Here is a 13972-nt window from a genome sequence, read left to right as displayed (position 1 = left end):
AAACAATTAAAAAGACCCAAAAGGTTCCTAACAAACAGTATCACTTGCTTAAAGTTCCTAAGCTATCAACAGATGGTGAAAGCTGTATCCCTTTATTCAGTATATCACAGTCTTTTGAGAAGAGATCTCTGTCTTGCTTACTGCAAGATCAGATGCCTAATTGTCCTGGACATCCTGTTTCTCTGCAAGTCCAATATCTCCATCAATACTAGAACCGGGGAACATAATCTTTGCTAGTAGATAAAGAAATCCTTGTGGTGGGACAGATTTATAACTCAAAACCTCTGAAATTAACTTCCCAACTTTCTTCAGTTAAACATGAACTACTCAATTGGATGTTTTCACAAATTTACTCCAAAATTGACTGGTATTGTCCTCCTGGAGAAAGGAGATGCAGTCTGAGGGAGGGTACTGGTAGGGCATGAATGGTCATAAGACTCAATAGCCTTGAAATATGATATTACTGTGACAATAGGATGTACTGCAAGGTATGCCAGGAGAAGTGGGGCAGTGGATGTATAACATATGCCAGCATAGCTAGCTGGAATTTAGTAAACAATTATATGTTATCTGAATATCAAACTGATTTGTACAGATGCTTTTGTTGAAAATGTATTTGTAAAGTTGCTTGTGTTAAAAAAATGTATCAAATGTGTCCCCTGCTGGAAAGAAAAGAAATGTACATGTATTATTGTAACTGACTTAAATGTATACATTTAACAGTGGATACTGGAAGAGAAGAGGTTAATCACAGCAAACTGAAAAATAGTTGAAATTAAATTAGGCAATGAAGATTGTATCTGTAAGAAGCCTGGCTTAGTAACTCTGTAGGAGTAGAGGTTTGCAATTGTTTTATGACTTCTAGGAACTGCAGCAGATCTGAGCAAAGCTCTATCTATGTGTATGGTAACACATAGGTGCTAAAATCCTGGCAGCTTCAAGTGTTGGTGATAATGTGGGAAACACAGTCAGATGATCAGATGTGATGTCATTAAATACCTTATTTAAATTAATATTGTACACATCTCTTGCTCATAATAGCTTGCTGCAACCTGTTGTTTTTGTATACTATTACACACTGTGTATATTGTGAGTACCTACTAGAGGGCTTTGTAAATATGTTTGACTCATATCTGTTATGTTTTATCTGTGTTATCTGGAGCTTTTCTCCCTGGGCCTCCACTGAAAATGGACATATATCTAGTCGGACTATCCCGGTTAACAAATGTAAAATAAAAAAAAATAAATAAAATAATACTTCCTGTGGTTGAAACTCTGGTGTTTACTGTAAATAGATATTTCGCATTTTCATGTTCTTTTATTATTTATTATTAGCTATATTGAAAATGTTCATTGTGGTTGGTCCTTTTAGAAAATATTTAAGCTTTGAGAGTATTTGCATATATTTATTCGGTGATAACTGGAACCACTCCTGAAAGCCTGACTGGTCAGCTTTACCATTTGTATTAATATTAATTTCACTCAGTATGATTGGATACTCTTTTAAGAACCTTATAGTAACTGACTGGTGGCAGTTAATCTACCTTATAGTGTTGGCAAAACTGAAGAGCGGGTAATCTGTGCCAGCCTTTCCCAGGTGTGTGTGTGTGTGTGTGTGTGTGTGTGTGTGTGTGTGTGTGTGTGTGTGTGTATGTGTGTGTGTGTGTGTGTGTGTGTGTGTGTGTGTGTGTGTGTGTGTGTGTCTGTATATGTGTGTGTGTGTGTGTGTGTGTGTGTGTGTGTGTGTGTGTGTGTGTGTGTGTGTGTGTGTGAAAATTAAATCTCAAAGAGTCAGTGTATCAGCTACTTGGAGCAGGGACATGAAGCACTGATTTCACAGAGAGGGTGCTGGAGAACTTGACTTGGACACTTGGCTGAGGACCCAACCCTACAGCTGTGCCAGTGGGGAGTTTTACTGGGGACCTGGAGGGAGACAGATAGAGAAACTCAGACCCCAGGCTGAGTGTGTTCCCTGTGTGCTCTTAATGGAAATTGTGCTTGATGCAGAGAGGTCTGCATCTGGAAATACTGAGTTTATCCATTTGCATTCCAAGTGAACATCCCTCTGCAGTGTCAGTGGTAAAGATTCAGGCTCCTCGATTACTGGCCTGGAGAGGGGGGATGTCACATAGACCAATACATTTACTGGCGCTTGGAGGAAACTGACACAGAGAACTGTCCAATGAAGTGTGCCCCACTAACTGAGTATATGATAATAAAACAGTTACTATAACATGCTGTGGAATTTTTTACCATCCTCCTGCTGATTTAAATGGATGCTATAGTACCATGTTGTGAAGAGCTATACCAGCTTCATGTTATTGTATGTATTGTAGATATTTCACTATAAGTTTCAGAATTCTAGAAAGCCTGCCTTTTAGATTTGGATATACCCTCTTATTTCCTCTGTGATCACCAAAATCTTTGTCCACATTAGTCACTAATTGTGTAGGTTAGAAACCACTCTTTATTGTGACCATCATCTCACTCTGTTCCACTGTGGTCAGTGATGTCACAGTTTAGTGTGATTGCTCAGCAATTCAACAAACCATCTCAAAACATGTGACCATGGCACTGATATCACTAATATGGCAGATTGTAATCACTACCCTAACTGACTTACTGTACACAACATTTCTCTGAAAGACTCAATAGTACTTACTACTTCCTGGGTGCAAAAATACAATCTGTAGACTACACAATAAGATAAAGAACCACATTTTAACTGTGAGGGAGTAATGGATATGCCACCAGCACTTCACATAGCCATGATAATTTGTGGGCTTCAAAGTGTACATTGCTCTCCTCGTAACCACAGTAGTTTATGTTGGTATCACTGCCCTTCCAAGGTAAAGTACCATGGCTGGTGCACAGGTGGCACTAGATCCAAGGCATTATTAAATGTACTCCATGTTAAATGCTCAGCTGGCCTGCAATGTGACCTGTCTCTTGACTTTAATGGGGGGATTGCAGCATTTTGGCTATCCTTTCCTGGAATCGGCTGCATATGTGTTACCCACTATGGCTGTCCAAGCTGCATGATAACATATGCAACATTTTGTGAAATTTTCCTTTCAGTTTTAAACCTTGCAGGGGAAATTGGTGCTTTTGAATTGTAGTTAGGGGAGGATTTTGAGAATTCCAGGGACTACAAGAAGGTTGGATCAGTCAGTCATTAGAGAAATAATCCAAACTGTTGTCTGGGAAGGCCCGATAGCAAAAACTAAAACTCAAATACTTTGGCCAGTTAATGTAACATAATTCACTAGAAAATACTATGATGCTGAGGAAGTACAAAGGTAAAATAGAAATGGGCAGCAGAGACAAAGGTGACCCTGATTTTGAGATCCTCCAAGACTGCCAAGCTCCTCACTCTGTCATGGAGAGTATCCCTGCAGCCCTTGTGAAGGAACTTTATTTCTGCTGCTTATATTCACAATCTCCATACTTTATCTCCATAGGTGGAGAATGGGACAGAGACTGGTAAACTGAAAACTTTGTCCTAAGTCTCAACTACTATTTAACTACCAGGCTCTTCTGCTTCTGTACCATCCATATGATCTTCTCATCCTCTTCATTTGCACTCACGTACAAAACCCCAAGATACTTAAATACCTGCATTTGTGGCAGCTGCTCAACCATTGCCAATAGAAAGCAGTTGACTCTATTTTGGGAAACGACCTTGACTTATCTTTTGGAGGTATTCAATCTTATCTCAGTTGCTTCACACTCAGTGATATTACCATGAGGGCTCAAGCACCATGTTGGCACAAGCAACCTCCCATTCATTCTGTCTCACACACACACACACACACACACACACACACACACACACACACACACACACACACACACAGACACACACAGACACACACACACACACACACACACACACACACACACACACACACACACACACACACACACACACACACACACACACACACACACACACACACACATCCTCCAGCTCATCACTAAGCTGGTCTGCAATGTGACCTCTCCATACATACATACAAATATTTCAAGCATGGGCATTAATGCCCTTCTAGGCTGTCAAGATACCAAAACACTTGCCCCCCATAATAAGTATCCAGACTGTTCTTAAACTATCTAAACTAGTACTTGCTTTAATTTAATTTGGTAGTCTGTCCATACATCAGCTACTCTGTCAGAGAACCAATTATTACACTTCTCATTCCTATAGAATCTTCTACATAGGTTATCTAATGATTTTCTAGTACTTTTTGTTAACTCCAAACATTCCCATAGGTAGTTGTCTCTAAATGCCCTATATACCTGAATAAGGTCTCCTCTTAGATATCTGTAAGAGACACTGTACAAGTTCAGATATTTTAGTCTTTTCATAATAACTTAAATTTTCACATTCATGGATACCCTTGGTATATTTCTGTTGTACTTTCCAGTTTACTCATGCGTGTTTTCTTATAGGGTTTTCATATTATTATTCCATATTCAAGTTTGGTCTAATGTAACTAACAAACAATGACTTCATTATTTTTTATTTCCTAGACTTTATAAATCTTGTTATACAACCTATAGTTCTACAACTATCATTAACCAATTGGTTGATATGATTAGAAAAACTCATAGCTGAATCTACCCATATACCCATGTCCTTAAATCAGTCTACAGTTTCAATCACTGTGTGCTGTATTAAATGTTCACCTTTCAATTTATGCCTACCAAATGTCATATGCTTAGTTTTCTATGTATTTACCAGCATATTATTCTCCTGTGCCCAAATGGTCAATTTAGTCAAGTTATTGTGCAGCCATGCCTTATTTGCAACACATGTAATCAGTTTACCCAATTTCAGGTCATCTGCATATAGACTGTAGAGCACCTCAGATGAAAAAGTTAGGTCTGAAAGATACAATCTAAACAAGTAAGGTCCCAGGACAGAGCCCTGTGGGACACCCTGACTGCAACCAAGGATTTTGCCTGTCCAGTTTCTGTATGATACTTGCTATGTACTATTTGTAAGCCATCCGGCTATCCATCTTATCAAGAGTACATCAATACCTAGTTGTACTAATTTATTGATCAGTGTTATGCGTATGACCCTGTCAAGAAGTTAAATCTATATAAATTACATCACAACACAAATTTTCATTCATAGACATTATTATATCGTTATAAAACATCACTAAAAGGTGGTAATAGATCTGTTTTCAACATATGCATGCTGATATATGGTTTCAAGTCTCAACCTATCCAGTTCTGACAATGACTTATCCAATATTACCTTCTCCATTATATTTCCACAACATGAAAGTAGACTTAAGGGTCTGTATCACTCTGGGTTTGTCCTATTCCCCTTTCCCTTAAAAACAGGTTTAATAAGCGCATGACTCCAATCTTGAGGAATCTCCCCATATTTATGTGACCTAATGAATAACAGATATAATGGTACTGTAAGGTCTTGCTGAAGTGTACTCAGGTCATTGTTACTAATTCCGTCTGCTTCCTGTGCTTTGTTTGGATCCAGTTTGAACAGTTCTTTTTCAATATAATCTAATTTGATTCCAGTATCTGGGGTAAACTGGATGTCACTGGAGTCAAACTGTTTTGAATAAGATTTTGTAAATATATTTATAATCTGATGTGTCTGAGAATAAATTTTAGAATTTGCACAGTTTATCAATTTGTGTCTTTACTCCTTCCACAACTTATATATCTATAAAAAGGTTTCCTATTATCCTCAAAATCTTTATTATAAATTTTCTGTTTGTCCAGCTTATTTATTTCAGTTTTCAAAGTTGTAGTTTAACATCTCTTCCATTTCTTATATTTTTTGTCTCTCATCTTAATCAAATATCTTGTTCTTATGGAAATACATCCACCTGATGTTGCATGCCTAGATCCTGATGTTAAATATTTTTTTGATTTTTTGCACTCAAACAATTTCTCCTTCAAAACTTTCCACTTTCCATCTGCAGTTTTTCCACTGAACACCTTACTCTAATTAATTTTATGTAGTGACTGTTTTGTTTTCATATAATCTGTAATTAGCCTTCTGTGCATTGTCTTAAATTTTAGTTTGGCAGAATTATCCCCATTGACTTCAATGGGAGATTGCAGCATTTCTTCATGTTAATTGTCATAATTATCCATGCTCTTTTACACAGCCAAGTGTTTCTCTGAATGGCTTGGGAGTATAAACATAACTCAGTTACTGTAGGCACTTCTAGAGAAGAGGACGTGGCTAATTTGCCGAACCCCCAGATTGCCTCATTATCCTACAGTATGGCTAGTGGACAGTCAACTGCAGTGATGCTTCTGACTGTGGAAAATCACTGCAGTGGGCCTATGTCTGAATTGGAAAGGGTGTAGCTTGAGGGGGTCAGCTGCTCATGTTAGGACCTAATTCTCAGGGTATGTCCATTTGCTGTTATTCTGAAATCCATGATGTGTTCCAGTTTCCCATTGCTTTTCTACTTTGGTTTCACTAAAATATACTTTCCTCAACTGCATAAAACATAAAATAAATACATGAGTACATTAAGTACTTAGTATGAGTTTTCTCTTTTGCTTACCACAAGAATAGATATGCAGGTAATGGAAAAAATACAAATTGTTCAAGAACAATTGATTGCAGCTAATAAATCTATACCAATTTTTTCTGAGGGAGAAAAATTACTTTTGCAAAAGACTACAAAAATATTTGTGAGAGTGGATGTAATCTTATTCTCCCCCTTCACCACAGACACATGTTGTATAATTAACTTTAAGACTGCTGCATTTTGGGAAAACTACGGATTTTGTTGTAGCTGCAGCAGTTTCAGATAGGAAACTTTTTTATCTGAATAAACTATCTGGTGAAGCAGGATTCACTTAGTTCAACAACAATGAGTGCTCAATTAGTAACTTTTGGGTAGACATGACGCTGCTCGAAATTGGAATTTGAATGCCATTCTCCTATGAAGTACATTTTAAGTTAAATGCCTATTTTACCTTAGATCATGTTCCGCAATTAATACACATTGAAATGGTACTCTTTTTAGGAATGTGTAACGCTTACTTTAGTCATTTGCATCAGCATCAGGACATAGCAATTGCCAATAGTTGTAGATTGTTTGGATGAGATCATTTCTAAATGCTAACTGTGAGGCAGATTTTTCTTCTATTTTATCTTATTACTTTTCTTTTGTTTTTTTTTTTTTTTTTCTTTCTGCATTTTTTAATGGAGCACTTTTTCGCCTGCTGACCACCAGTTTCTGTAACTGTAGGCAATCGTATTCCATCACCTGGGTGGGGAACAGTCACATTGTGGTCATTATCCTATCCGGGCAGCCTTGAGATATTTTCTACTTTTTCTGGCCCTCACAATAACCTCTGGCTGGCATGAGACCCTGAAGAGTCTTCTCCTGTGCATACACAGGTTCTGTAAACGTGCAATATAGGATGGCATGTGAATGCAGTTTGCCAAAGACCAGCACATACACACACACACACACACACACACACACACACACACACACACACACACACACACACACACACACACACACACACACACACACACACACACACATATCCTGATCACCTCACCAATATACTGCACACCATACACCTGCCTCTCCAGTAGGTGTCAGAATCGGACCATATCTCATGAGCCAGAAAGGCAAAACAGAGTTAGTTGTTCATACCTACATACTATCAGTGACTCCTCCAGCTTCCAAGTTGCTAGCCAATCTGGTCATCTGATTTACAGTCCATGTCTTTTTCCTTCTGCACTATGGAAGTGGCACTTCCATTACTTCATGTTGTTAGAAATGTTAGAATATTTAGAGACCGTCAAGTGACCAATGGTTTTGGGATTGTCATGTGAGTCACTTTAGGAACTTGCAAACTACTTTCTACTTACTTATCACAATTTGACTATTTAGATATATTATATAATTATATATTATATATATTTATATTATATTATAGTATGCCTACAGAAGCTCCAAAATGCAACTATCAGCTTTATGACTGGTCTATAAATTTAGATAATATGGAAGCCTGTTTAAGTGACACTGGAGAAGATATAGAGAGGAAAGATTTGATACCTTTGTGATGACACACACACACACACACACACACAAACATATATATGTATATATATATATATATATATATATATATATATATATATATATATATATATATAAACAGGAAAGAAAGGAACTTTGTAAATAATGGAAGAAGATTGCAGGAATGGTCTAAACCATGCAGCTTAAATTCAATGCAAAAAATGCAGAATAATACAGCTAAGAAGCAATAACCTGTGAAAAACATTATTGGAGGGGAAGCAAAAGTATTTACATGATAAAAGTCACAAAAGTCTGGTGTTTCACATATCAGATTACTTAAATGCGGGTAGTGTATGAGACAAAACAACACTAAAATCAGACAGACTGATGACTTCTTCTTCTTTCAGCTTTTCCCGGTTAGGGGTCACTACAACGGATCACTTGTCTGCTCATGACTGGCAGTGGAGTTTTACAGTGTCGAGTTGCCAGTCTGGCACCCAACCTTCCAAAAGGCATCATGTGTAAAAACAAGTTGCTATCTTTCACTATAAAAAACTAGTAAAATGTCATTTATGGCTCCATATGCATTTATGGAGACTTCATTTTTATCAGGAAATAAACAAGATAGAGGTAGTGCAGAAAATAGAACCAAAAGTGGTACAAAATAGTCACCAGAAACCCTATAAGAACAGGAGTTTAATATGCTTTGTTGTTAAGAAAGGATGCAGAGGCAGATGGAGAAGTACATAAAGGAAAAACGTAGAGTCTAAGTAGATGCACTTTAGATAAATATGTACCATGACGTTCACAGTAACATATGACATATACTGCCCCAGTTCATAGATATTTCTAAATTGAATCTTGGTCTTTTCTTGTTTTGTAGTATGCTTGCTCTACATGGCCCTCTGTATGTGCATGTCATCTACTTTTTATTTAACAAAACTGTCTGCAGATACAGTCACTCACACATCACTGGAGTGAAAAATTCTATCTCATAAATACATAGAAAATGCTAGAAGAAAACCAACAAGCACTGTATTTGTGGAGTTTTGTCCAGTTTAATACCCTGTAATATGTTTTGTAAACTGAACTTTTTTCTCATTCTTTGGCATACTTCTGTCATCAAGGAAATACTCAAACTGCTAATGAGTTCTTACCCAAAACCACTTTTCACAGGCACACCCCTAGCTTATTTGCCTTCAGTAAAGTGCACACTTATTACATACTTTCTATTTTTATGGCCAAACTGCCATTTCTTCTATGGCCTCCCCCTCATACTTCTCAAGTATACAGATTTTCACAGAATGTCCAGATGTTTGCCTTATATTTTTCACCTGTTCCTCATAAATAATGTGTTTTTTGACAAATCACTGGGATGATCTAAGGGTTAAGGTCACTAAATAATGACACACATTTAAGTTGCAGACTTCATATCCTTCAGAAAATGGATCCTAACACAAATCCTGTTATTCTAGCAACTTTTTTAATTTTATAAGTGCAATATTTAAAATCCATCCCTATTTTGGGGCCTTTGTCCCCCCATTATGTCAAGCTTTTTCCAGATTTCTTGCACTAAGAGGTTGAGAGGTATGCCTGCCCTTTATGTTTCCAGTGAGGAAAAAAAATGCAAACTTTTGAGAAGATCTCAAAATCTGAGGGTGGAGGGGGGGAGTCGTTTGAGCCAAACTGCTTGCACACTACCGTTCTATGCTGTATGTCCTCCTTTAATGGCTGTGAGCCACCTAGAATCTCTATTACATTACCTTTATACGTACAATCCTCTGCGAGTGTCAGGAAACAAACCAATTAGAAGATGATAATACAATGTACATTAAATGACAGCTCACAAGAAATACTGCATTTTCCTGGATTGCCTCCAGAAGTTACATAATTTGCAGTGTTCCTTCATTTACTCTCGCATTATTTTAATAGGTTAATAATAAATGGATATAACGTCTAAAACTGCCTGCTCCTAGTTATCAGTTCAAGGGCTGTTTGAAGCTTTTCCTGTTACTTTGCTGTAGCATTATGAATATCTTGATGGCAAAGCACATGGATGAAAACACATTCCCATCTTAGCCTTTTCAATCTTCCTGGTATTTCTTGTAATGGAACAAAGTATTTCCTGGATCTTATTACGTCCCATTTTATTTAGAGAAAGTCTTTGCTATCTGATTTATCACCACATTCCTGTCATAGTTTCCTGGGGTGGAGACTTTAGCCTGTTACCTACAAACTCATGCAGAAATCAGAAATCAGAAACGTGATGGGATGGTTCATCCTGAAATACAGGGATTAGTGTTATTGGATACAGCATGTTATTTGCCCTTTTCAGTTTCTTTTGATATTCCTTCCCACCTATAGGTCTGAACACACCAAACCATCTCCCACAGTCTCCGAACTCCACCAAGCTGCCCCAGTATCCACAATTATACTGAGGATAGCCAGAAATTACATTCTAGTACCTGGAGCATTGTGATTACACTCCAAAGTTAAAGAGACATCCAGCTTATTAAGTGATTTTTCTGACATTAGAAAAGTTAACAAGTTTTTATTAAGCACCTGTTCACCTTTGTGAAGCACTAGTCTTGAATTAGTGCATTACCTGTGATCAGTGGTCACCACAGACCAGAGGCAGGAATAAAAAAAAATTAAAACATTAAACACTTCATTTAGCCTTTCTTCTCTGGCTGAATGAAACATTTTTTTCATTTTTTTTTTTTTTTAGTTTCTTGTCACTATTCTGTTGTGTACGTTCTCTGTGTAGCAGATTTATGAGACTTATCACCTTCAAAGCTGTAAGACACTTAATCATCCGATATTTTTTCACCTTTCCGATCATAACCTCTTTGTTATGTCTTCTTCATAGAGATGTGAAGAGAATCACCTCTTGTGTTTTGCTGTTGAGATAAATCTGTTGACATCTACACCTAACACATAACAAACTAGTTAAGATGGGATACCAGGTAATGTTCCTCTGTTTCATGCACTCATCTTCTTTGAATTAGCACTGCTTATATAAACAACTGGGAATATAAATCTACAGTTTCCAGAGCAATTCTCAGAACTGGAACACACAGCTACTACCAAACTCAGTCAATGCAGGATTTTAAAGAAATGTACTAGAAAAACAAGACCAGACAAGTAGCACTCAATCTCTTGGCAAATAATTGGGTGTGGGGGGAGGGCAAAGCCCCAAACATAGGGGCACATTTTAAATGTTGCTTTTATAATCTTAGAAAGTTGCTAGAATAGAAGGGTATGTGTTTCCATGTATTTTCTAAGGGATATGAAGTCTGAAACTTAAATGCCATTATTTAGTGAATTCAGTCCTCAGTGATTTGCTACAAAAATCCAGAAAATCGCAAATTTTATGAGGAACAGACTAAATATATGAGGAAAAATCTGGACAGCTGAGAGGTATGCAGACAACATAAAATGGGCAATATCTCGGTCCAGCTTATATGAATTACAAGGATATTGTTTCACATAGCAGTACACCAAGTGTGCATTCCACTTGCTGCTTTTTCTTAGCCATGCATTATATGTGTTAAGTAACAGTGCATTTTCTGTGAGCATTAGGCAGTTCTTACATTGCCTAAGAATACAAAATGTTATGAGACTGGAAATAGAAGGGACAGCAAAGAAATGATCTACTTTTGCCATCACGTGTGTAAATATCTTGTAAGGATAAGTACAATGGATAAAGATAAAGTTGGCATCTGTAGCCTAAAGGAAGAGGGACTTGGATTGACTGGTAATACTGTCACCAAATGGAGTAGAAAACAGTGATGCCTATTTAAGCAAGAAATGAGATGTAAAAATGATGGTAGATAAGGCAAGAAGCAGAAGTGACAAGTACAAAGAGTAACAGATAAGACAGAACTACGGCTAGTAAAGAAAGAGTTGGGGGGGCACAGTTAAGAACTTACCAAAATAATAGAGGCACTGTATTAGACAAAACAGGCAAAAGTTTGATGAAAACAGCACAGCTAACATATAAGCAACCAAAATAGTAGTATCATTATGATAAATATCTAAAGGCAGCAAGCTCAACTTGCAGCTGTGCGGTACCACCAAAAAGCAACATTGGGTTGGGGGTGGCATAAGGGTGAAGATGTTGACCTCAGAGTCACAAAGTAGAAGTTTTGATTCTCTCCTTTAAAAGGGAAATTTGCACGGATTAAAATGACTCACTAGTGCTAGCCTAGTACTTGGCTATGTACCTATGTACTTTTGTACCTAGTACCTAACTATGTAGCTATGTACCTGTATAGACTGAGCAGCTAGTAGCAACAGAGTGCAAATCCAATTGATATGCAGCAATATCATGGGAGTGACCACTCAAATTTGCAGCTGGCAGCAGTCTCTGAGAATAAAATCACATAGCTTGCAGCAATGCAAAAATCCTGATTACTCTATGAGCATGCACAATAGTATCTACACAAGTTAAATTGTCTACTTACTATAAATTAAAAAATATATATGAAATGAACTCAACAGCAGCAATTCAGCAACAGCTGTGCTGGTGCTGCACTGAGTGCAGTAATATGAAACATTGTTTAAAACAGAATGACACATTAATCAGAATACATCTTATTTCTAGATCATTAGCAGCAGCAGTAGCTAGGACATCCATAATGGTTGGAAATTGCGCTCGCGTACAAGGTAAAAAATTGCAGTGTTCCAAACTGGCAATTCCCTCTTTATGTTGCTTACCCTTTTTCCAGAGTGACTGAACTCCAGTCTTGCGATTTCTTTCTTTTCTAAGCTACTCTCTCTTCTCTAAATGGTATACTGTATATTGTTTGGGATTTCTGTCTTACACTGGCAAAATTGTTTTTAGAACTCTCTACAGGTACTGTTTATTCTTCTTTAGATGATGTGTTTTAGCAGCATATATACTAAAATTGAAATGATATAGGGAAGACTACCATGGATCCTACAAAAGGATGACATGCAAAAGTAAGTTTTTTTCCTTTCTTTTCCTCTTTATTTTTAGCCAACTTTTTGTACTTTTATTGCATTTTTTATGCTATCACCTGATCTTGTTGGAGTCTACTTCTTTTCCACTTCTTCCATAAATCTTCAAAGTAAGAACATTTTTCCCTATTATCATGTGATGTCATAAATTGGATACTATAATAATAGGATGGCCTATGTTTTCAAAACAGGTTGTATTTCTAGTTGAGTTAAATTAAGCTGTTTCTGATTACTATGATTACAAACTACTTCAACAGTTTTTTCACTAAGGGTTTTTGTTCCTGCATACAAATTGCTCCTTTATAAGTGTGATCATACTGCCAGACTATATCAGTCATTCCAACCCTTTGTCAACAGTTAAGATATTGAACTTAATTAGATTTGCAGTAGCATAACAACAGAATGCAGTCTCAATAATTCTAGATATTTCATACTTATTATTGCATAAAAAATGCATGGTGATGCAAAACCTGTTGTTTTAATAACATTTCAGTGAGTTATGGTAATATTTAAAAATTACCCCTGATTTTGGGCCTCCCCCCACATTATTTTGGATTTGTCTAGAGTTCAAGATTAAAGAAGAGGAAAGGTGTGCCAAAAGCACATAAGTAACACGTAAGCAAGCTGTTACTCAATAAGGATGTCATGGCACAGTGGTGCTAGTTACAACCAAGACAGGGGTTTCACATCTAAATAAAATTGGATAACATGGAAAATATGGCATGCAAGATTAAAAAATACACAGCATAATGCTCAGATTTGAATACCAAATAAATGCTAGTAGTGCAGTGTTAAATGATCTGAATACTAATTGGTCAATGAAGTGGTATATGTCAAATGCTGATCATCAGAGCAATGTAATATTATTAGGGGTTACAAGTGGAATAGAAGGCATGGGTGCACATTATGCAGTGTTACCAAATAAGAAAGTTTATTTATTTTTTTTA

At 36.9% G+C, this 13972-nt stretch overlaps 1 non-coding gene across 1 annotated transcript; it reads left to right on the top strand.

The window, feature by feature from the left end:
• The first annotated feature begins 12926 nt into the window (after positions 1-12926).
• On the top strand, positions 12927-13029 carry LOC122790176. The gene has a single exon (XR_006362941.1). It is a non-coding gene; the product is annotated as a U6 spliceosomal RNA (small nuclear RNA).
• Positions 13030-13972: the final 943 nt, after the last annotated feature.

The sequence above is a fragment of the Protopterus annectens genome, chromosome 15.part0 (genome assembly GCF_019279795.1).
Source record: "Protopterus annectens isolate FY-2018-M chromosome 15.part0, PAN1.0, whole genome shotgun sequence".
Classification (NCBI taxonomy): domain Eukaryota; kingdom Metazoa; phylum Chordata; order Ceratodontiformes; family Protopteridae; genus Protopterus; species Protopterus annectens.
This window is presented reverse-complemented; position numbering and strand designations above follow the sequence as displayed.